The following is a 22,267-nucleotide window of genomic DNA, read 5'->3' as shown; positions in this document are numbered from 1 at the left end:
TGTTTTTAGTATGTTTTTAGTAGGATCTAGTTACTTTTAGGGATGTTTTCATTAGTTTTTATGTTAAATTCACATTTCTGGACTTTACTATGAGTTTGTGTATTTTTCTGTGATTTCAGGTATTTTCTTGCTGAAATTGAGGGACTTGAGCAGAAATCAGATTCAGAGGTTGAAGAAGGACTGCTGATGCTGTTGGATTCTGACCTTCCTGCACTCAAAATGGATTTTCTGGAGTTACAGAACTCGAAATGGCGCGCTTCCAATTGCGTTGGAACGTAGACATCTAGGGCTTTCCAGCAATATATAATAGTCTATACTTTGGCCAAGAATAGACGACGTAAACTGGCGTTCAACGCCAGCTTTCTGCCCAAATCTGGCGTCCAGCGCCAGAAAAGGAGCCAAAACCAGAGTTGAACGCCCAAACTGGCACAAAAGCTGGCGTTCAACTCCAAGAAGGACCTCTACACGTGCAACACTCAAGCTCAGCCCAAGCACACACCAAGTGGGCCCCGGAAGTGGATTTATGCATCAATTACTTACTCATGTAAACCCTAGTAGCTAGTTTATTATAAATAGGACCTTTTACTAGTCTTTTTGACAATCTTTGATCCTGGATTGTATTCTGATCCTGTGATCACGTTTTAGGGGGCTGGCCATCTCGGCCATGCCTGGACCTTTCACTTATGTAATTTTAACGGTAGAGTTTCTACACTCCATAGATTAAGGTGTGGAGCTCTGCTGTTCCTCAAAGATTAATGCAAAGTACTACTGTTTTCTATTCAATTCATCTTATTTCGCTTCTAAGATATCCATTCGCACCCAAGAACATGATGAAGGTGATGATTATGTGTGACGCTCATCACCATTCTCCCCTATGAACACGTGCCTGACAAACACTTCCGTTCTACTTGAAATAAGCTAGAATGAATATCTCTTAGATCTCCTAACCAGAATCTTCGTGGCGTAAGCTAGAATGATGTCGGCATTCAAGAGAATCCGGAAAGTTTAAACCTTGTCTGTGGTATTCCGAGTAGGATTCAATGATTGAATGACTGTGACGAGCTTCAAACTCGCGAGTGCTGGGCGTTAGTGACAGACGCAAAAGGAGGGTGAATCCTATTCCAGCATGATCGAGAACCGACAGATGATTAGCCGTGCTGTGACAGAGCATGTGAGCATATTTTTCACTGAGAGGAGGGGATGTAGCCACTGACAACGGTGATGCCCTTGCATAAAGCCAGCCATGGAAAGGTGTAAGACTGATTGGATGAAGATAGCAGGAAAGCAGAGGTTCAGAGGAACGAAAGCATCTCCATTCGCTTATCAGAAATTCTCACCAATGAATTACATAAGTATTTCTATCCCTATTTTATTATATTAAATTCGAAAACACCATTATCAATTTATATCTGCCTAACTGAGATTTGCAAGGTGACCATAGCTTGCTTCATACCAACAATCTCCGTGGGATTCGACCCTTACTCGCGTAAGGTATTACTTGGACGACCCAGTGCACTTGCTGGTTAGTTGTATCGAAGTTGTGAACCATGGTATTGGCACCATGTTCTTGGCACCATTGCCATGGAAAGAAAGAGCCATGAATTTTACATAATCAAAGTGTAATCACGATTGCGCGTACCAAGTTGCTCACGTTGCCAGGGATTGTTTGAGCCTGGACATCACAATTTCGTGCACCAAGTTTTTGGCGCCGTTGCCGGGGATTGTTCGAGTTTGGACAACTGACGGTTCATCTTGTTGCTCAGATTAGGTAATTTTCTTTTTATTTTATTTTAAAAAATTTTTCAAAAACAAAAAATCTTTCAAAAATTTTTCTTTTGTTTTCGAAAAAATATAAAAATGTTTTCAAAAATTTATTCAAAATTTTAAAGAATGAATTCTAGTGTTTCATGAAGCATGTGAAGCCTGGCTGGCTGTAAAGCCATGTCTAAATTTATTTGGACTGAGGCTTGCAATTTGTTATCAAGAGCAATATACTCTGATGTTAAAATGCTGAAGCTTGGCTGGCCATTGGCCATGTCTAGTGTTTTGGACTGGAGCTTTCATTGAAAGCTTGGCTGGCTCATGAGCCATGTCTAATTCCTGGACTGAAGCTTTAGACTAAACATGCAAGATTCCTGGAATTCATATTAAAAATTTTGGAATCCTTATTTTCCTTTTTCAATTAATTTTCGAAAAATACCAAAAAATTAGAAAATCATAAAAATCAAAAATATTTTTCTGTTTCTTGTTTGAGTCTTGAGTCATGTTATAAGTTTGGTGTCAATTGCATGTGCATCTTGCATTTTTCGAAAATTCTCATGCATTCATGGTGTTCTTCATGATCTTCAAGTTGTTCTTGGTAAGTCTTCTTGTTTGATCTTGATGATTTTTTGTTTTGTGTCTTTTCATGTTTATCATATGCATTCTTGAATTCTTAGTGTCTAAGCATTAAAGAATTCTAAGTTTGGTGTCTTGCATGTTTTCTTTGCATTAAAAATTTTTCAAAAATATGTTCTTGGTGTTCATCATGATCTTCAAAGTGTTCTTGGTGTTCATCTTGACATTCATAGCATTCTTGCATGCATTCATTGTTTTGATCCAAAATCTTCATGCATTGCATCTCTTTAGTGTTTTTCTCTCTCATCATAAAAATTTCAAAAAATCAAAAAAATATCTTTCCCATTTTCTCTCATCAAATTCGAAAATTTGGATTGACTTTTTCAAAAATTTTTAAAATCAAATTGTTTCTCATGAGTCAAATCAAATTTTCAATTTGAAAATCTTATCTTTTTCAAAATCTTTTTCAAAAATCAAATCTTTTTCAAAATTCTTAGTTATTTTCGAAAATTTCAAAAATATTTTTCAAAAATCTTTTTCTTATTTTTATACCAAATTTTCGAAAATAACATAATCAATTAATGTTTTGATTCAAAAATTTCAAGTTTGTTACTTGTTAAGAAAGATTCAAACTTTAAGTTCTAGAATCATATCTTGTGATTTCTTATGAATCAAGTCATTAATTGAGATTTTAAAAATCAAATCTTTTTCAAAACTAATTTCTAAAATATCTTCTTATCTTACCTTTTTCAAAAAGTTGGTTTCAAAATATCTTTTCTAACCTCCTAACTTCTTATCTTTTCAAAATTTGTTTCAACTAACTAACTAACTTTTTGTTTGTTTCTTAACTTTTTCAAAACTACCTAACTAACTCTCTCTCTCTAATTTTCGAAAATATCTTCCCTCTTTTTCAAAAATTTCTTTTTAAATAACTAATTATTTTTATTTTTATTTTTGATTTTAAAAATTTTCAAAAAATACTAACATTTTTCAAAAACCATTTTCGAAAATCACTAACTCTTTTTCAAAAATATTTTTCGAAAATTCTCCCTCTCCCATCTTATTCTATTTATTCATTCATTTACTAACATCTCATCTCACATCTCAACCATCCCCACAGTTGTGTTTCTTCCATTACATTACATTCTTTGTCTCCCCTTCTTCTTCTACTCACACAGGGATCCCTATACTGTGGTATAAATGATCTCTATTATTATTATTATTATTTTGTGCCCTCTTCTTTGTCATATGAGCAGGAGCAAGGATAAGAACATTCTTGTGGAAGCAGATCCAGAACCTGAAAGGACTCTGAAAAGGAAACTAAGAGAAGCTAAAATACAACAATCCAGAGATAACCTTTTAGAAATTTTCGAACAGGAAGAGGAGATGGCAGCCGAAAATAATAATAATAATGTAAGGAAGATGCTTGGTGACTTTACTGCACCTAATTCCAATTTACATGGAAGAAGCATCTCCATTCCTGCCATTGGAGCAAACAACTTTGAGCTGAAACCTCAATTAGTTTCTCTGATGCAGCAGAACTGCAAGTTTCATGAACTTCCATCTGAAGATCCTTTTCAGTTCTTAACTGAATTCTTGTAGATATATGATACTGTTAAGACTAATGGAGTAGATCCTGAAGTCTACAGGCTCATGCTTTTTCCTTTTGCTGTAAGAGACAGAGCTAGATTATGGTTGGATTCTCAACCCAAAGACAGCCTGAACTCTTGGGATAAGCTGGTCACGGCTTTCTTAGCCAAGTACTTTCCTCCTCAAAAGCTGAGCAAGCTTAGAGCTGATGTTCAAACCTTCAGACAGAAAGAAGGTGAATCCCTCTATGAAGCTTGGGAAAGATACAAACAGATGACCAAAAAGTGTCCTTCTGACATGCTTTCAGAATGGACCATCCTGGATATATTCTATGATGGTTTATCTGAGCTATCAAAGATGTCACTGGACACTTCTGCAGGTTGATCCATTCACCTAAAGAAAACGCCTGCAGAAGCTCAAGAACTCATTGACATGGTTGCTAATAACCAGTTCATGTACACTTCTGAAAGGAATCCTATGAATAATGGGATGCCTATGAAGAAGGGAGTTCTTGAAGTTGATACTCTGAATGCCATATTGGCTCAGAATAAAATATTGACTCAGCAAGTCAATATGATCTCTCAGAGTCTGCATGGAATGCAAGCTGCATCCAATAGTACTCAAGAGGCTTCTTATGAAGAAGAAGCTTATGATCCTGAGAACCCTGCAATAGCAGAGGTGAATTACTTAGGTGAACCTTATGGAAACACCTATAACTCATCATGGAGAAATCATCCAAATTTCTCATGGAAGGATCAAAAGCCTCAACAAGGCTTTAATAATGGTGGAAGAAATAGGTTTAACAATAATAAACCTTTTTCATCATCCACTCAGCAACAGACAGAGAACTCTGAACAAAATACTTCTAATTTAGCAAACTTAGTCTCTGATCTGTCCAAGGCCACTGTAAGTTTCATGAATGAAACAAGATCTTTCATTAGAAATTTGGAAGCACAAGTGGGCCAGCTGAGTAAAAGGATCACTGAAATCCCTCCCAGTACTCTCCCAAGCAATACAGAAGAGAATCCAAAAGGAGCATGCAAGGCCATTGACATAAGCAAAATGGCCGAACCCAATGAGGGAGAGGAGGACGTGAATCCCAAGGAGGAAGACCTCCTGGGACGTCCAGTGACCAATAAGGAGCTTCCCTCTGAGGAACCAAAGGAATCTGAGGCTCATCTAGAGACCATAGAGATTCCATTGAACCTCCTTATGCCCTTCATGAGCTCTGATGAGTATTCCTCTTCTGAAGAGAATGAGGATGTTACTGAAGAGCAAACTGCCAAGTTTCTTGGTGCAATCATGAAGCTGAATGCCAAATTATTTGGCATTGATACTTGGGAAGTTGAACCTCCCTTGTTCATCAATGAACTAAGTGATCTGGATCAACTGACATTGCCTCAGAAGAGACAGGATCCTGGAAAGTTCATAATACCCTGTACCATAGGCACCATGATCTTTAAGGCCCTGTGTGACCTTGGTTCAGGGATAAACCTCATGCCCTCTCTGTAATAGAGAAACTGGGAATCTATGGGGTGCAAGCTGCTAAAATCTCATTAGAGATGGCAGACAGTTCAAGAAAATAGGCTTATGGACAAGTAGAGGACGTGTTAGTAAAGGTTAAAGGCCTTTACATCCCTGCTGATTTCATAGTCCTGGATACTGGAAAGGAAGAGGATGAATCCATCATCCTAGGAAGACCTTTCCTGGCCACAGCAAGAGCTGTGATTGATGTTGACAGAGGTGAAATAGTCCTTCAATGGAATGAGGACTCCCTTGTGTTTAAAACTCAAGGATCTCCCTCTGCAACCATGGAGAGGAAGCAGAAAAAGCTTCTCTCAAAGCAAAGTCAACCAGAGCTCCCACAGTCAAACTCTAAGTTTGGTGTTGGGAGGCCACAACCAAACTCTAAGTTTGGTGTTGAACTCCCATATCCAAACTCTAAGTTTGGTGTTGGAGAGTTTCAACAATGCTCTGAACATCTGTGAGGCTCCATGAGAGCCCACTGTCAAGCTATTGACATTAAAGAAGCGCTTGTTGGGAGGCAACCCAATTCTTTATCTAACTATATTTTTTTTAATTATATGTCTTTATAGGTTCATGATCATGTGGAGTCACAAAATAAATATAAAAATTGAAAACGGAATCAAAAACAGCAGAAGAAAAATCACACCCTGGAGGAGCATCTGTCTGGCGTTCAGCGCCAGAACAGAGCATGGTTCTGGCGCTGAACGCCCAAAATGGGCAGCTTCTGGGCGCTGAACGCCAGAACAGGCATGGTTCTGGCGTTCAACGCCAGAAATGGCACACAAATTGGCGTTGAACGCCCAAAATGGCCACCAACCTGGCGCTGAACGCCCAGAGTTGTGTGCAAAGGCATTTTTACATGCCTAATGGGTGCAGGGATGTAAATCTTTGAACACCTCAGGATCTGTGGACCCCACAGGATCCACTCAGGACCTGTGGACCCCACAGGATCCCCACCTACCTCCACTCACTTCTTCTCACCACTCTCTTTCACACAATCACCTTAAACTCTCTTCCCCATCACCTCTTCACCACTCACATCCATCCACTCTTCCCCATAAACCTACCTCATAAACTCCACCTACCTTCAAAATTTAAAACCAATTTCCCACCCAAACCCACCCATATGGCCGAAACCTTTCCCTCCTCCCTTCTCTATATAAAGCCCTCCATTCTTCATCAAATTCACACAACACACCCCTCTACACCCTTCTTGGCCGAAACACTCACCCTCTCCCTCTCCTCCATTTCTTCTTCTTCTTCATCTATTCTTTCTTTTATTGCTCGAGGGCGAGCAAAATTCTAAGTTTGGTGTGGTAAAAGCATAAGCTTTTTGTTTTTCCATTACCATTGATGGCACTTAAGACCGGAGAATCCTCTAGAAAGGGGAAAGGGAAGACAAAAGCTTCCACATCCGAGTCATGGGAGATGGAAAGGTTCATCTCCAAAGCCCAAAAAGACCACTTCTATGATGTTGTGGCCAAGAAGAAGGTGATCCCTGAGGTCCCTTTCAAACTCAAAAGAAATGAGTATCCGGAGATCCGACAAGTCGGCATCCTAATGGTTCAAGATTTCTATGCCAATGCATGGATCACCAAGAACCATGATCAATGTAAGAACCCGGATCCAAAGAACTATGTTACAATGGTTCGGGGGAAATACTTAGATTTTAGTCCGGAAAATGTGAGGTTGGCGTTCAACTTGCCAAACATGGAAGAGAACGCACGCCCCTACACAAGGAGAGTCAACTTTGATCAAAGGTTGGACCAAGTCCTTATGGACATATGTGTAGAAGGAGCTCAATGGAAGGTTGACTCCAAAGGCAAGCCGGTTCAACTAAGAAGATTGGACCTCAAGCCTGTAGCTAGAGGATGGTTGGAGTTTATTCAATGCTCAATCATTCCCACTAGCAACCGGTCTGAAGTTACTATAGACCGGGCCATCATGATCCATAGCATCATGATTGGAGAAGAGGTGGAAGTTCATGAGATTATACCTCAAGAACTCTACAAGGTGCCTGACAAGTCCTCCACCATGGCAAGGTTAGCCTTTCCTCACCTCATTTGCCACCTATGCAATTCGGCTGGGGTTGACATAGAGAGAGATATCCTCATTAAAGAGGACAAGCCCATCACTAAGAAAAAGATGGAGCAAGCAAGAGAGCCCAGTCATGGAGCTCAAGAGGCGCAAGAAACTCATTTCCATGAGATCCCAGAGATGCCTCAAATACACTTTCCTCCACAAAATTATTGGGAGCAATTCAACACCTCCCTAGGAGAATTGAGTTCCAATATGGGACAACTAAGGGTGGAACATCAAGAGCACTCCATCATGCTTCATGAAATAAGAGAAGATCAAAAAGCAATGAGGGAGGAGCAACAAAGACAAGGAAGAGACATAGAAGAGCTCAGGGACATCATTGGTTCCTCAAGAAGGAAACGCCACCATCACTAAGGTGGATTCATTCCTTGTTCTTATTTCTTCTATTTTTTCGTTTTCTATGTTGTGTGCTTATACATGTTTGTGTCTTCATTATATGATCATTAGTAGTTAGTAACTTTGTCTTAAAGTTATGAATGTCCTATGAATCCATCACCTCTCTTAAATGAAAAATGTTTTAATTCAAAAGAACAAGAAGTACATGAGTTTCGAATTTATCCTTGAACTTAGCTTAATTATATTGATGTGGTGACAATGGTTCTTGTTTTCTGAATGTATGCTTGAACAGTGCATATGTCTTTTGAAGTTGTTGTTTAAGAATGTTAAATATGTTGGCTCTTGAAAGAATGATGACTAGGAGACATGTTATTTGATAATCTGAAAAATCATAAAAATGATTCTTGAAGCAAGAAAAAGCAGCAAAGAACAAAGCTTGCAGAAAAAAAAAGAGAGAAAAAAAAGGGGGGCGAAAAAAATAGAAGAAAAAAAATAGAAAGAAAAAGAAAAAGCAAGCAGAAAAAGCCAATAACCCTTAAAACCAAAAGGCAAGGGCAAATAAAAAGGATCCCAAGGCTTTGAGCATCAGTGGATAGGAGGGCCTAAAGGAATAAAATCCTGGTCTAAGCGGCTAAACCAAGCTGTCCCTAACCATGTGCTTGTGGCGTGTAGGTGTCAAGTGAAAACTTGAGACTGAGCGGTTAAAGTCAAGGTCCAAAGCAAAAAAAGAGTGTGCTTAAGAACCCTGGACACCTCTAATTGGGGACTTTAGGAAAGCTGAGTCACAATCTGAAAAGGTTCACCCAATTATGTGTCTGTGGCATTTATGTATCCGGTGGTAATACTGGAAAACAAAGTGCTTAGGGCCACGGCCAAGACTCATAAAGAAGCTGCGTTCAAGAATCATCATACTGAACTAGGAGAATCAATAACACTATCTAAAATCTGAGTTCCTATAGATGCCAATCATTCTGAACCTCAATGGATGAAGTGAGATGCCAAAACTATTCAAGAGGCAAAAAGCTATAAGTCCCGCTCATTTGATTGGAGCTATGTTTCATTGATAGTTTGGAATTTATAGTATATTCTCTTCTTTTTATACTATTTGATTTTCAGTTGCTTGGGGACAAGCAACAATTTAAGTTTGGTGTTGTGATGAGCGGATAATTTATACGCTTTTTGACATTGTTTTTAGTAGGATCTAGTTACTTTTAGGGATGTTTTCATTAGTTTTTATGTTAAATTCACATTTCTGGACTTTACTATGAGTTTGTGTGTTTTTCTGTGATTTCAGGTATTTTCTTGCTGAAATTGAGGGGCTTGAGCAGAAATCAGATTCAGAGGTTGAAGAAGGACTGCTGATGCTGTTGGATTCTGACCTTCCTGCACTCAAAATGGATTTTTCTGGAGCTACAGAACTCGAAATGGTGCGCTTCCAATTGCGTTGGAAAGTAGACATCCAGGGCTTTCCAGCAATATATAATAGTCCATACTTTGGCCAAGAATAGATGACGTAAACTGGCGTTCAAAGCCAGCTTTCTGCCCAAATCTGGCGTCCAGTGCCAGAAAAGGAGCCAAAACCAGAGTTGAACGCCCAAACTGGCACAAAAGCTGGCGTTCAACTCCATGAAGGACCTCTACACGTGCAACACTCAAGCTCAGCCCAAGCACACACCAAGTGGGCCCCGGAAGTGGATTTATGCATCAATTACTTACTCATGTAAACCCTAGTAGCTAGTTTATTATAAATAGGACCTTTTACTAGTCTTTTTGACAATCTTTGATCCTGGATTGTATTTTGATCCTGTGATCACATTTTAGGGGGCTGGCCATCTCGGCCATACCTGGACCTTTCACTTATGTAATTTTAATGGTAGAGTTTCTACACTCCATAGATTAAGGTGTGGAGCTCTGCTGTTCCTCAAAGATTAATGCAAAGTACTACTGTTTTCTATTCAATTCATCTTATTTCGCTTCTAAGATATCCATTCGCACCCAAGAACATGATGAAGGTGATGATTATGTGTGACGCTCATCACCATTCTCCCCTATGAACACGTGCTTGACAAACACTTCCGTTCTACTTGAAATAAGCTAGAATGAATATCTCTTAGATCTCCTAACCAGAATCTTCGTGGCGTAAGCTAGAATGATGGCGGCATTCAAGAGAATCCGGAAAGTCTAAACCTTGTCTATGGTATTCTGAGTAGGATTCAATAATTGAATGACTGTGACGAGCTTCAAACTCGCGAGTGCTGGGTGTTAGTGACAGACGCAAAAGGAGGGTGAATCCTATTCCAGCATGATCGAGAACCAACAGATGATTAGCCGTGCTGTGACAGAGCATGTGAGCATATTTTTCACTGAGAGGAGAGGATGTAGCCACTGACAACGGTGATGCCCTTGCATAAAGACAGCCATGGAAAGGAGTAAGACTGATTGGATGAAGATAGCAGGAAAGCAGAGGTTCAGAGGAACGAAAGCATCTCCATTCGCTTATCAGAAATTCTCACCAATGAATTACATAAGTATTTCTATCCCTATTTTATTATATTAAATTCGAAAACACCATTATCAATTTATATCTGCCTAACTGAGATTTGCAAGGTGACCATAGCTTGCTTCATACCAACAATCTCCGTGGGATTCGACCCTTACTCGCGTAAGGTATTACTTGGACGACCCAGTGCACTTGCTGGTTAGTTGTATCGAAGTTGTGAACCATGGTATTGGCACCATGTTCTTGGCGCCATTGCCAGGGAAAGAAAGAGCCATGAATTTTACATAATCAAAGTGTAATCACGATTGCGCGTACCAAGTTGCTCACGTTGCCAGGGATTGTTTGAGCCTGGACATCACAATTTCGTGCACCAGTGAGCATGATGAAAAGGAACCTCAACTTGAGGCAAAAAGTGAACTGAAGCCTCTTCCATCTCATTTGAAGTATGCTTTTTTAGAAGACAACAAAAAGTTTCCGGTCATTATTGCTAGTGAGCTTTCGAGTGAAGAAGAAGAAAAGCTCCTAGATGTTCTAAGAAGGTACAAGAAGGCAATTGGTTGGAGCCTAGCTGATATTGTGGGAATTGACCCTCGCAAATGCATGCATCATATATTTCTCCAAGAGGGAGCTAGGCCGGTTAGGCAACCGCAAAGGAGGCTCAACCCAACCATCTTTGATGTGGTAAAGAAGGAGGTCACTAGGCTACTTGTTGCGGGTATCATATACCCAATTTTTGACAGTGAATGGGTGAGCCCGGTCCAGGTTGTTTCCAAGAAATCGGGCATTACTGCGGTTAAGAAGGATGATGGTGGAGTGGTCACCAAGAGAGTACAAAATGCGTGGCGAGTGTGCATCGACTATAGAAGATTGAACGCCGCTACAGGAAAGGACCACTACCCTTTGCCCTTTATCGATCAGATGTTGGACCGTTTGGTGGGTAAATCCCATTATTGCTTTCTTGATGGATTCACTGGTTACTTCCAGATTCACATTGCTCCTGAAGATCAGGAAAAGACCACATTCACTTGCCCTTTTGGCACCTTTGCCTATAAAAGGATGCCATTTGGACTATGTAATGCACCTACTACTTTTCAGCGGTGTATGACCAGTGTCTTTTCCGATCTAATGGAGAATTGTCTGGAAGTCTTTATGGATGACATCAGTATTTATGGAACTTCATTTGACTGTTGCTTAGAGAACTTGGCCAAGGTCTTAGCTAGATTTGTTGACACTAACCTTGTCTTGAATTTTGAGAAATGTCACTTTATGGTAAGGCAAGGTATAGTGTTAGGATATGTAGTATCTCATGAAGGCATTTCTGTAGACCCAGATGATAAACCACTATTTTATGGTTTATAATGTGTTTAATTGTGTGGTTTTATCATGATTTTTACCCACTGATTCATATGATTAGCATGCATTTATATTTCCTTCCTAAAATTATTACATGATTAAAAACTTGCCCCCTAGAGACTTTTAATTACGCATTTTAATTCTCCTTTATTCCATTCGATGTCGTGATCTGTGTGTTAAGTATTTCAGGCTTTATAGGGCATGAATGAATTGGAGATTGGAAAGGAAGCTTGCAAAAATGGAAGGAACATAAGAAATTGAGGAGATGACCAGCGAGAAGTGACGCATCCGCATGGCTCACGCGACCGCGCGAAAGAGAGGAAATCGCAGTGACGCAGCCGCATGGCTCACGCGACCGCGCGGATTGGAATAGCACAGGTGACGCGGAGGCGTGGACGACGCGCCCGCATGGAAAATCAAAACGCCGAATGACGCGTCCGCATGAATGACGCGATCACGTGACGTGCGTGATCTGCATAATCTGCAGAATTCGCTAGGGGCGATTTTGGGCCCTGTTTTGACCCAGTTTTCGGCCCGAAAAAGCAGACTAGAGCCAGAGGACATGCAGAAACCGACAACAACATTCATTCTACACAGTTTTAGTTTTAAGATCTAGTTTTACTCCTCCTCTAGGTTTTTCTCTCTACACATTCATAGTTCTTAGGATTTTATTTCTATTGCTTTTTGCATTGGGATATTGAGAAGTGTTATTAGCTCATCAAGACTTCGTCATTCTTGTTTGTTTTCTTTACTTGGCTTTACTCTTCCATGTCCTTTAATTTACTCAATTTTACTATTGGATTATTTTAGAATTTATCAATACAAGAGTTACCATTATTTTTATTTGATTCCCTTGAATTTTATTTATCATGTCTTTCTTTAATTCTCTTTTCTATGTTATGAATTTCACATTCACAATGAGCGAGTAGTTCTCTAACTTGATGGGGAGTCGATTGAAAGGAACCCTTGAGTTGGAAGGCTCAAAGGAGAAATTGTAATTGGGCTTATTGTTGGATTGCTCTCTAGTCACTAACGCCAGTCCTTCCAAGTAAGCGGATTGGGACTTGTGAATAGAAACAGCATTCCAACTTGTTTGACTTTCCCTTACCTAGTAAGGGATAACTAAACAGAACAACCTTCAATTATCAATTAATCTTGAGAGTACTGCAACAAGAATAGGGCTTCCAACTAATCTACTCCCAGTCAAGGCTTTTATTTAAATTACTTAATTTCTCCAATTTAATTTCCTGTTTATTAAACTCAAACTCTTTTCAAAAACATCTGATTAATAAAATAGAACACCTTTCTGCAACTCGTTGGGAGACGACCTGGGATTCATACTCCCAGTATTTTAATTTTAATTCATACTCGTTGGTTAAGAACTATACTTGCAGCGCATATTTTATAACAATTCTTGACTCGCCAATTTCTGCCACGTCAATTTTTGGCGCCGTTACCGGGGAGTTGCAATAGAGTGCTAAAGTTATTAATTGGAATTTATTTATTTGCATTTTATTTTATCTTGCTACTATGAGCTGCTTGTTTCTTTCGCTAGATGACGCGTTCACTTCCTGATCCAAGCTTGCCAGTATTCGATCCTGAGATTGAGAGAACTATTTCACGAATAAGGCAAGCTCGGCATCAGTTAGTCCTCTCTGAGGGCGGATCTGAAACGTCATTTGAGGAAGAAACCAGCCCACGTTCTACTGATTCGGTTGATTTACGTGTAGGTGACATGGCAGAACCTAGGAGAGTTACTATCCAGGAGGCTGGAGCCCCTGATTTTACAATGCAACTGTTTCAAGCGCATCACCCAGCGGTGGCTACAGACTTTGAAATAAAGACCATGCTGCTCAATTTGATGCCCAAGTTTCATGGCTTACCTGCTCAAGAGCCTATCAAGCACCTAAGAGATTTTCAAGCAGCCTGTTCTACTATCAGGGGTGATGGTGCAGATGAAACTTCAATTCTGCTAAAAGCTTTCCCGTTTTCTCTTGAGGGAAAGGCAAGAGAGTGGTACTACACTCAACCCGCAGCAACTGTATCCAACTGGGATACACTTAGAAGAGAATTTTTGGAAAAATTCTTTCCAGCTGAAGTTACTGATAAACTAAGGAAAGACATTTCCATGATTATTCAGGATGAATGGGAGACTCTCTATGAATACTGGGAGCGCTTCAATAATCTTCTGGAAGCTTGCCCCCACCATATGATTGACAAGATAGTGTTACTCGGTTACGTCACACAGGGCATGAGGCCCCAAGATAAGACCACATCGGAAAGTGCTAGAAATGGGTCTATAAAAAAGTACAAGACCACTGATGAGGCATGGCAATTAATCAGCGACTTAGCTGAATCCACTCGGAATCACAGGCAGAAACAAAGCCATTCAAAAGCTGTTGCAGAAGTATCCTCTAGCAGAGAGACTGCTGCTCTAACTCAGAGTATCTATGAAATGACCAACTTGCTGAAGCAAATGCAATTGAATCAACAACAAGTTCAGCAAGCTCAACCTTCTCCACCACAGCAAAGCCAACAGTTAGTCCCACAGAGAGTTTACGGAATCTGTGCTGATTATAGCCATTATACTGATGAATGTCCACAGCTCCAACAGGAAGACAACACCGTGGCAGCCACTCATAACTTCTATAACTGCGCCAACAAGGGTACAACCAAGGTGGTAATTACAGCCATGGATGGTAGGACAATTCTAACCAAAATTGGAGGGACAATAATAACAGAGGAGGCAGAGACAATCAGGGAAATCAGAGGTGGAATAATAATAACAACAGGCAGTAGAACCAGAACCAGCCCTACAGAGCACCTCACCTGAGGCAATCCCAAGGACCACAGAATACCCAACAGCAGACCTCTCAAATTACTTATCCTTCCTCATCTTCTAATGATGACTTACTATAATCTATTGATCGGAGACAACAGACCATGGAAAATAACCTTTACGCTACACTAAATGGTCTGAACTCTACTTTGCAAGCTCTTGTCTCACAGATTGGATCAATGAATAACTCTAATAACCAGCCCTTGAGCTCCAGTGGAATCCCCTCTCAACCATTACCCAATCTGAAGGGTGGCATTAATGCCATCACCCTAAGGTCCAGAACCACACTGCAGGAGAGGAATCAGGAGGAGCCAAGCCCACCAGAAAACGCCTCAGCTGAAGAGGTAGTGGAAATAGAAGATGTTGAAGAGGAAAAGGACATACAGGACATAGCTGAAAAAGAAGAAATCTAACCACAGGAGGAAGCACCACAGGGCGTAGACACTGCAGAAGACACCAATCCCATTCCATTTCCACAACTTGCAAGAAAGCCCAGGAAGCAGCTGGAACTTGATCCCAAAATGGTAGAGATATTCAAAAAGGTTGAGGTAACTGTTCCTTTTTTTGATGTTATTCAACAGGTACCTAAATATGCAAAGTTTCTAAAAGATTTATGTATACATAAAGACAAAATTAATGAATTAGAAACTATTCCTTTAGGTAGTTCCATATCTGCTTTAATGGGAGGTTTACCTGAAAAGTGTAATGACCCAGGTCCATATATGGTTAATTGTACTATTGGGTGTGGTATTTTCTGACTGCATGTGTGATTTAGGAGCATGTGTGAGTATAATGCCTTTGTCTATATATGATATTTTGAGGCTCCCTCCCTTAAAAAGGTCGGCAGCTCATTTTGTGTTAGCAGATAAAAGCATTATTACAATGGCTGGAGTTGCTGAAGATGTATTAGTGGGCGTTAAAGGGCTCACATTTCTCATTGATTTTTATATCCTGGAGATGCCCCAAAATGACTCAGAGAAGCCATCATCGATCCTACTCGAAAGACCATTCCTGAAGACCTCGAAGTTCAAATTAGATGCTTTTTCAGGAACATACTCTTTTGAAATAGATGGCCGAGTAGTAATCTTCAATCTGAATGGAGTTATGAAACATCCTCCGGAGGATCATTCTATCCTCCAGTGTGATATTATAGATGAAACCGTGGCTGAAGTTCACCAGGAGGAATTTGAAGAGAAGTACATAGGACAAGGTCCAAGTGTGGGGACATTCTCAGAGGACAACGACAGTGCTTTACCATTGTTGCCAGCTCCAAACAACCCAGAGCCTGACCATGATCAGAAGTTAGAATTAAAACCCCTTCCTCCACACCTCAAATATGCTTACCTTGAAGACGAGCAGAAGTTTCCAGTTATCATTGCAAGGGAACTCACTTCTCAACAGGAAGAGCAGTTACTTAGTGTGCTGAGGAAGCACAAGAAGGCAATTGGTTGGAGTTTGGCAGACATAGTAGGCATCAACCCTCAAGTCTGTGAGCATAGGATATTTTTAGAAGAAGGAGCAAGACCTGTCCGTCAACCCCAGAGAAGACTAAACCCCACTATCTTAGAGGTTGTTAAGAAGGAAGTGACCAGACTACTGGAGGCAGATATCATCTATCCCATCTCAGACAGTGAATGGGTAAGCCCAGTACAAGTGGTGCCCAAGAAGTCTGGAGTCACTACAGTGAAGAATGAGCATGGAAATCTCATTGCAACGAGAGTTCAGAACGCCTAGAGGGTCTGCATTGACTACAGACGCCTCAACCAAGCCACTCGTAAGGATCACTATCCTCTTCCATTCATTGATCAAATACTGGATCGCCTGTCAGGTAAATCATATTATTGCTTTTTAGATGGTTACACAGGTTATTTCCAGATTCATATAGCTCCTGAGGATTAGGAAAATACCACTTTTACATGTCCTTTTGGGACTTATGCTTACAGGAGAATGCCCTTTGGCTTGTGCAATGCACCAGCTACCTTCCAAAGGTGCATGATAAGTCTTTTCTCTGATCTTATTGAGGACTATATGGAAGTTTTTATGGATGATTTTAGTGTGTACGGCGATTCCTTTAGCCTTTGCTTAGATGGATTATCTAGAGTATTAGATAGATGTGTCAATACAAACCTTGTATTAAATTTTGAAAAATGTCACTTTATGGTAAAACAAGGTATTGTACTGGGACATGTTGTGTCTAATACTGGCATTTCTGTAGATCCAGCAAAGGTGGATGTTATTTCTAGTTTACCTTACCCCTCTTCTGTGAGGGAAGTCCGTTCGTTCCTTGGCAATGCAGGTTTTTACAGGAGATTCATTAAGGACTTCAGTAAGGTAGCACTTCCCTTATCCAGGCTACTGCAGAAAGATATTGAGTTCGAGTTCAGTGAGGATTGCAAACAAGCGTTTGATAAGTTGAAGACTGCCCTGACTCAAGCTCCAATTGTGAGAGGACCAGACTGGAGCCAGCCATTTGAAATAATGTGCGACGCCTCCAACCATGCAGTAGGAGCAGCACTGGCTCAGCGTGAAGGTAAGGACCCCTTTGTTATTGCTTATGCGTCTAAAACTTTAGATGCCACTCAGTCCAATTACACTACTACTGAGAAAGAGCTTCTTGCTATTGTTTTTGCTCTGGATAAATTTAGAGCCTATTTACTTGGTACGAAGGTAGTAGTGTACTCAGACCATACAACTCTAAAGTATCTATTAGCTAAAAAGGAGTCCAAACCAAGGCTTATATGTTGGATACTACTATTACAAGATTTGATTTAGAAATTAAGGATAGGAGTGGTAACCAGAGTTTAGTCGCAGAACATTTGGGTCGCCTTGAGCACATTACAGATGACCCCACTCTTATAGCTGATAATTTCCCATTTGATAACCTGCAAGCAGTATCCGAGGTAGTCCCTTGGTATGCACCTGTAGCTAATTATCTAGTTAGCCGCACCTTTCCTCAAAACTTTTCTAAGCATCAAAGAGACAAGCTGAAAAGCGAGTCTAAATATTATATATGGGATGACCCATTTTTATGGAGATGTGGCGCTGACCAGGTAATTAGACGGTGTGTGCCTCAATTAGAATTCCAGTCTATCTTAGAGGCCTGTCACTCATCTGAGAGTGGAGGACATTTTGGTCCTCAAGGAACAGCTAGAAAAATCTTAGACTGTGGATTCTGGTGGCTTACACTTTTTAGAAACACTGCTGAATTTTGTAGATCTTGTTTTCCATGCCAAAAATTTGGTAATATATCCAAGAAGGATGAGATGCCTCAACAAATTATGCTTTTCTGTGAAATTTTTGATGTTAGGGGCATTGACTTCATGGGTCCATTTCCAAATTCTAATGGTTATTTTTATATATTGTTAGCTGTGGATTACGTTTCCAAATGGGCGGAAGCAATTCCTACCCGCACTGATGATGCTAACACTGTTGTTTCCTTTGTGAGAAACCACATTATTTGTCGCTTTGGATCACCACGAGTAATCGTGAGCGATCAAGGCACCCATTTTTGTAACAGGAGACTAACAGGATTAATGAAGAAGCATGGAATAATTCATAAGGTTGCAACAGCCTACCATCCTCAGACTAATGGGCAAGCCGAGGTGTCAAATAGAGAGATAAAACGTATCTTGCAGAAGATAGTCAAACCTCATAGAAGAGACTGGAGCACCAGGCTACAAGATGCTCTCTGGGCATACAGAACAGCATACAAAACACCCATTGGGATGAGTCCTTTCCGCTTAGTTTATGGAAAAGCTTGTCATCTCCCTGTTGAGGTAGAGCACAAAGCCTTTTGGGCAGTAAAGGAGTGCAACATAGGAATTGAGAAAGCCGGAGCTGAAAGAAAGTTGCAACTGCAAGAACTGGAAAGCCTTCTCCTAGAAGCTTATGAGAACTCAAGACTATACAAGGAGAAGATGAAGGCTCTACATGATCAGCACATCAAGAGAAAAGAGTTCCAACCTGGAGACTTAGTCCTCCTTTACAAATCTCAACTGAGGCTCATGCCAGGCAAGTTGAGATGAAGATGGGAAGGTCCATACAGAGTAGAGAAGGCCGAACCATACGGAGTTTATCACCTAAGCCATCCTTCTAGCTCTGAACTAATCAAATTTAATGGACATCGTTTGAAGCTATACCATGGAGAGAGGATGCAGAAAAACAAGGAGCTCGAGATCTTCCTCTTGGAAGATCCCCACATAGCCGAAGACTGAGCTAGTGGAGCGTCCAACTTACGGGCATTAAAGCAAAGTGCTAGGTGGGAGACAACCCACCATGGTATGATCGTTCTTTTCTTTATTCTCAGTTTTCCTATTCAATAACTCTTCTCTTTATTAGTACATTTCGTGCATTTGCATTTACATACTTTTATTTAAAAAAAATTTTTTTCATGCGTCGCAACCGCCTCATTGACGCGTCCACATAACAGGAGATGGGAGGAAATAATAAAACAACCAGAGAGTCACGCAAGAGCGTGGCTGGAGGCGTGCCAATGGCACAAATCACCCCACAAAACCGCGTTGCTGACGCGTCCGCATCACATGGGAACATTGGCCTCCCACGCGACTGCATGCCCCATGCGGCTGCGTGCCCTGGATTTTGACGTAAAAAGGGTGCACGACCGAAAGTTGTGCTAGAGTGGTGCTGGATTGGTGCTGCACGCACAATCCTTTCAACGCGGCCGCGTGACCGACGCAACCGCGTCATATCCTTCTCATGACCATTCACGCGATCGCATGCCACACGCAATCGCGTCACCCAATATTTGGAAATTAATGATTTTGAACAGAGAGTTGTGCGAGTGCGAGGTTGCCCTCGTGCCAGTGGCATAAAACGGGTCACGCGACTGCGTCAATCAATATCAGTGCAAGTCGCGCGACCGCGTGCCCCACGCGACCGCGTCGCTTGCGCCGCACAGCTTCCCTGATTTGCCACTTATCTTATCTTCTTCTCCCCAAATCCTATTTTCTTTTTTCCCTCCTTATTTCTTCCTCCTCCCTTCTTCCTTATTCCTTCTTTCTCACTTTTTACACTCTCACTCTCTCTCTCACTCCCATTAACAAGGTTTTTCTTTTTCTTCTTCCCTTCTTACTTTTATATTTTTCTTCTTATTTTTATATATTATCTTCTTTTCTTTTCTTTTTACTTTCATTATTCATATTTTCTTTTTCTTTCTTTTTTCCTTTTTACTTGGTGTTAGAAATTTATTTGAGTCATTATTTCTCATTATATGCTTGTGGATTGTTACAAATTTGTTTGGCAATTATATATTACTTTTTAAAGGGTTGCTTGCATGTTCAATTTAATACTTTCTATACCTTAATTATCATGCATGCTATGTGTTTGTGAAAAAGCCCATATGGCATTATGCATTTTTCTACATTGTCCTACTATTCAATGTTTGCTTTTCACAAATTCTCTTTACTATTGTATTAATTGAAATTAATTATCAATACAAACGTGATGGTTTGTTACGAGTGATGCTTGATCTATGCTACTCATGCCTTTGCCAGCATGCCAATAAACACCTTGCATTCACTTGTCATCATATGCACTAACTATTTTCCATTGATGACTTTTCACATGTAGTCATGACCATGTGTTAATATCATTTACCTTTTACTGTGCATTCATAACCACCCTTTTCCATTCTCTTCCTTGCTCTATCTCTTTGAATTTAATTTACTTTCTCTTCCCTTTTTCAGAATAGCCACTAAGAAGGGCAAAGAGAAAGCTACTCCCAAACAACCAGCAAGAAGATGAACAAAGAGAGCACTAGTGGCAGAGCCCTCTTCAACTGCAATCAACCCTCAACAAAAAGGATTAAGAGGATTATAAAGGTTGATGATAAGGAGAGAGCCTTCCCAGCAAAGGACACTTCGCAATTTCCAAATCGCTACTGCGAGCAGATGTTCCCTATCCTGGCAGAACGGAGCTACAACAACGAATACCTTCTTATCCTCCCGCCCAATATTGCTACTTTTGTTGAGCCGCAAATTGAATGAAGACAATGGGGTTTCCTACAGAGACAGCCGAGGCAGGTCAATCTTTCTTGGGTAGTCGAGTAATACTCCAACTTCCACCTGCCAACCCTGCAGTCTGTCTTTGTCCATCAAAAGCAAGTCCCCATTACAGAAGAGGCCATTCAAAGAGCTCTGGGTCTTTCCCCTATTCCAGAAGGTTTGGATGCCTTTCAAGAAGCCGCACTCAAGTGCCAGATGTACTAATTTGACTGGGACGCCGTTCTCAGAGTTATCGCACTATCTGGCAGCCGTTGGATCTACGGATACCATCGTACCCGCCCTAAGGGAATATCAGCTTCAGCACTTACCTTGGAGGCTCGCGTATGGGCACAGATCATGTCCCATTATGTCTTTCCGAGCACTCACGAGTCCTCCTTCACTGCGGACATGGCCGTTCTACTATGGTGCATCCTTACAGACCAACCTCTGAACCTACCAAGACACATCCGAAATGCCATGGGACACGTACAAATTATGGGCAACTTACCTTTTCCTGCCTTGGTCTCAGATCTTGTCTCCGCAGCCGGAGTCTCCTATAGAGCTGGGGACGCCAAAGCCATGCTTCCACAGGATGATCAGTATGTCCCTAACGGGAAATACATCAGACCTCCACCAGCCGCCACAAGCCATCCTACTGAACCGATTGAAGATATTCCTTCTTCAACACCACAAGCACCTACCACAAACCAACTGCTCCATCAGATACTCGAAAGGTTGGATCGGCTGGAACACAAAGCTAAGATGAGAGAGCGCCGTAACAAGCGCCGATTCACATACCTCAAAGAGCTGATCATGGGAAAATTCAAGGACTCAGACACTCCGGACTCCACTTCTTTTACCAGCAAAGGGAGCCATGATGGTCCCGACTGTGAAGATACTGCTACCAGTCCACCCCTGTTCCTGACAGATGGCACCGAGGACGGTGCAAAGCCTTAAGTGTGGGGAGGTCGGTCAGTACCTGACTTCTGGAGGTAATTTCTCTTCCCTAAACACCAATAAATTAGGATATTTAGTTAGTTTTTCTTTTGTAGAATAGGATAAATTTCATAGTAATAGATTAGTTGCATGCATGTTCTACTTGATTGAAAAGACAATAAGTTTCTCTTAAGACTCTATTTTTGGAACAAAATTTCACTAATTTTAATTAAAATTTTTATGTTAAATTTGCTTGAGGTTGTATTTGGAACATGATTTTTAAGCTAAAGAACACACAACCTGTGAGATTTGAGCCTTTATGCATGGTTACATTATGTAACCATAATTATTTTATTCTTGTGTATTTACTTCTCTATAATTGTAATCTATATTTTGTTTCATCCTATATGTCCAATGTTTATTATATTTATATGTTTGCATATGATTGAGGCCATTAATTGTTTAGCTCACTTATCCAAATTAAGCCTACCTTTTCAATTACCTTTGTTAGCCACTTTGAGCCTTTATATCCCATTTGTTCTATATTTTACCACATTACTAACCTTAAGCGGAAAAACAATTATATACCCCAAACTGAATGTTTGGTTAGCTTAAGATAGAATTGTGTGTGCTAATTAATTATGGGAAATTGTGGGAACAAAAGATAATAAGGGAATGTGTCATGATAATATAATGGAAATTTGGATACCTACTCATGTGAAATTATAAGAATTAAAAATCTATGTG

The 22,267-nt window shown here is 40.5% G+C and overlaps 2 non-coding genes across 2 annotated transcripts; both read right to left on the bottom strand.

Annotated features, from left to right (window-relative positions):
- Nucleotides 1-4,122: 4,122 nt before the first annotated feature.
- On the bottom strand, nt 4,123-4,230 carry LOC148571441 (small nucleolar RNA R71). Its single transcript, XR_015908515.1, has one exon. It is a non-coding gene; the product is annotated as a small nucleolar RNA R71 (small nucleolar RNA).
- A 9,620-nt stretch (nt 4,231-13,850) lies between these two features.
- On the bottom strand, nt 13,851-13,958 carry LOC148571440 (small nucleolar RNA R71). The gene has a single exon (XR_015907951.1). It is a non-coding gene; the product is annotated as a small nucleolar RNA R71 (small nucleolar RNA).
- Nucleotides 13,959-22,267: the final 8,309 nt, after the last annotated feature.

Source organism: Arachis ipaensis, chromosome B3 (assembly GCF_059453495.1).
Source record: "Arachis ipaensis isolate K30076 ecotype BB chromosome B3, ASM5945349v1, whole genome shotgun sequence".
Classification (NCBI taxonomy): domain Eukaryota; kingdom Viridiplantae; phylum Streptophyta; class Magnoliopsida; order Fabales; family Fabaceae; genus Arachis; species Arachis ipaensis.
Note: the sequence above shows the minus strand (reverse complement) of the source record. Positions and strands in the feature narration are given on the sequence as shown.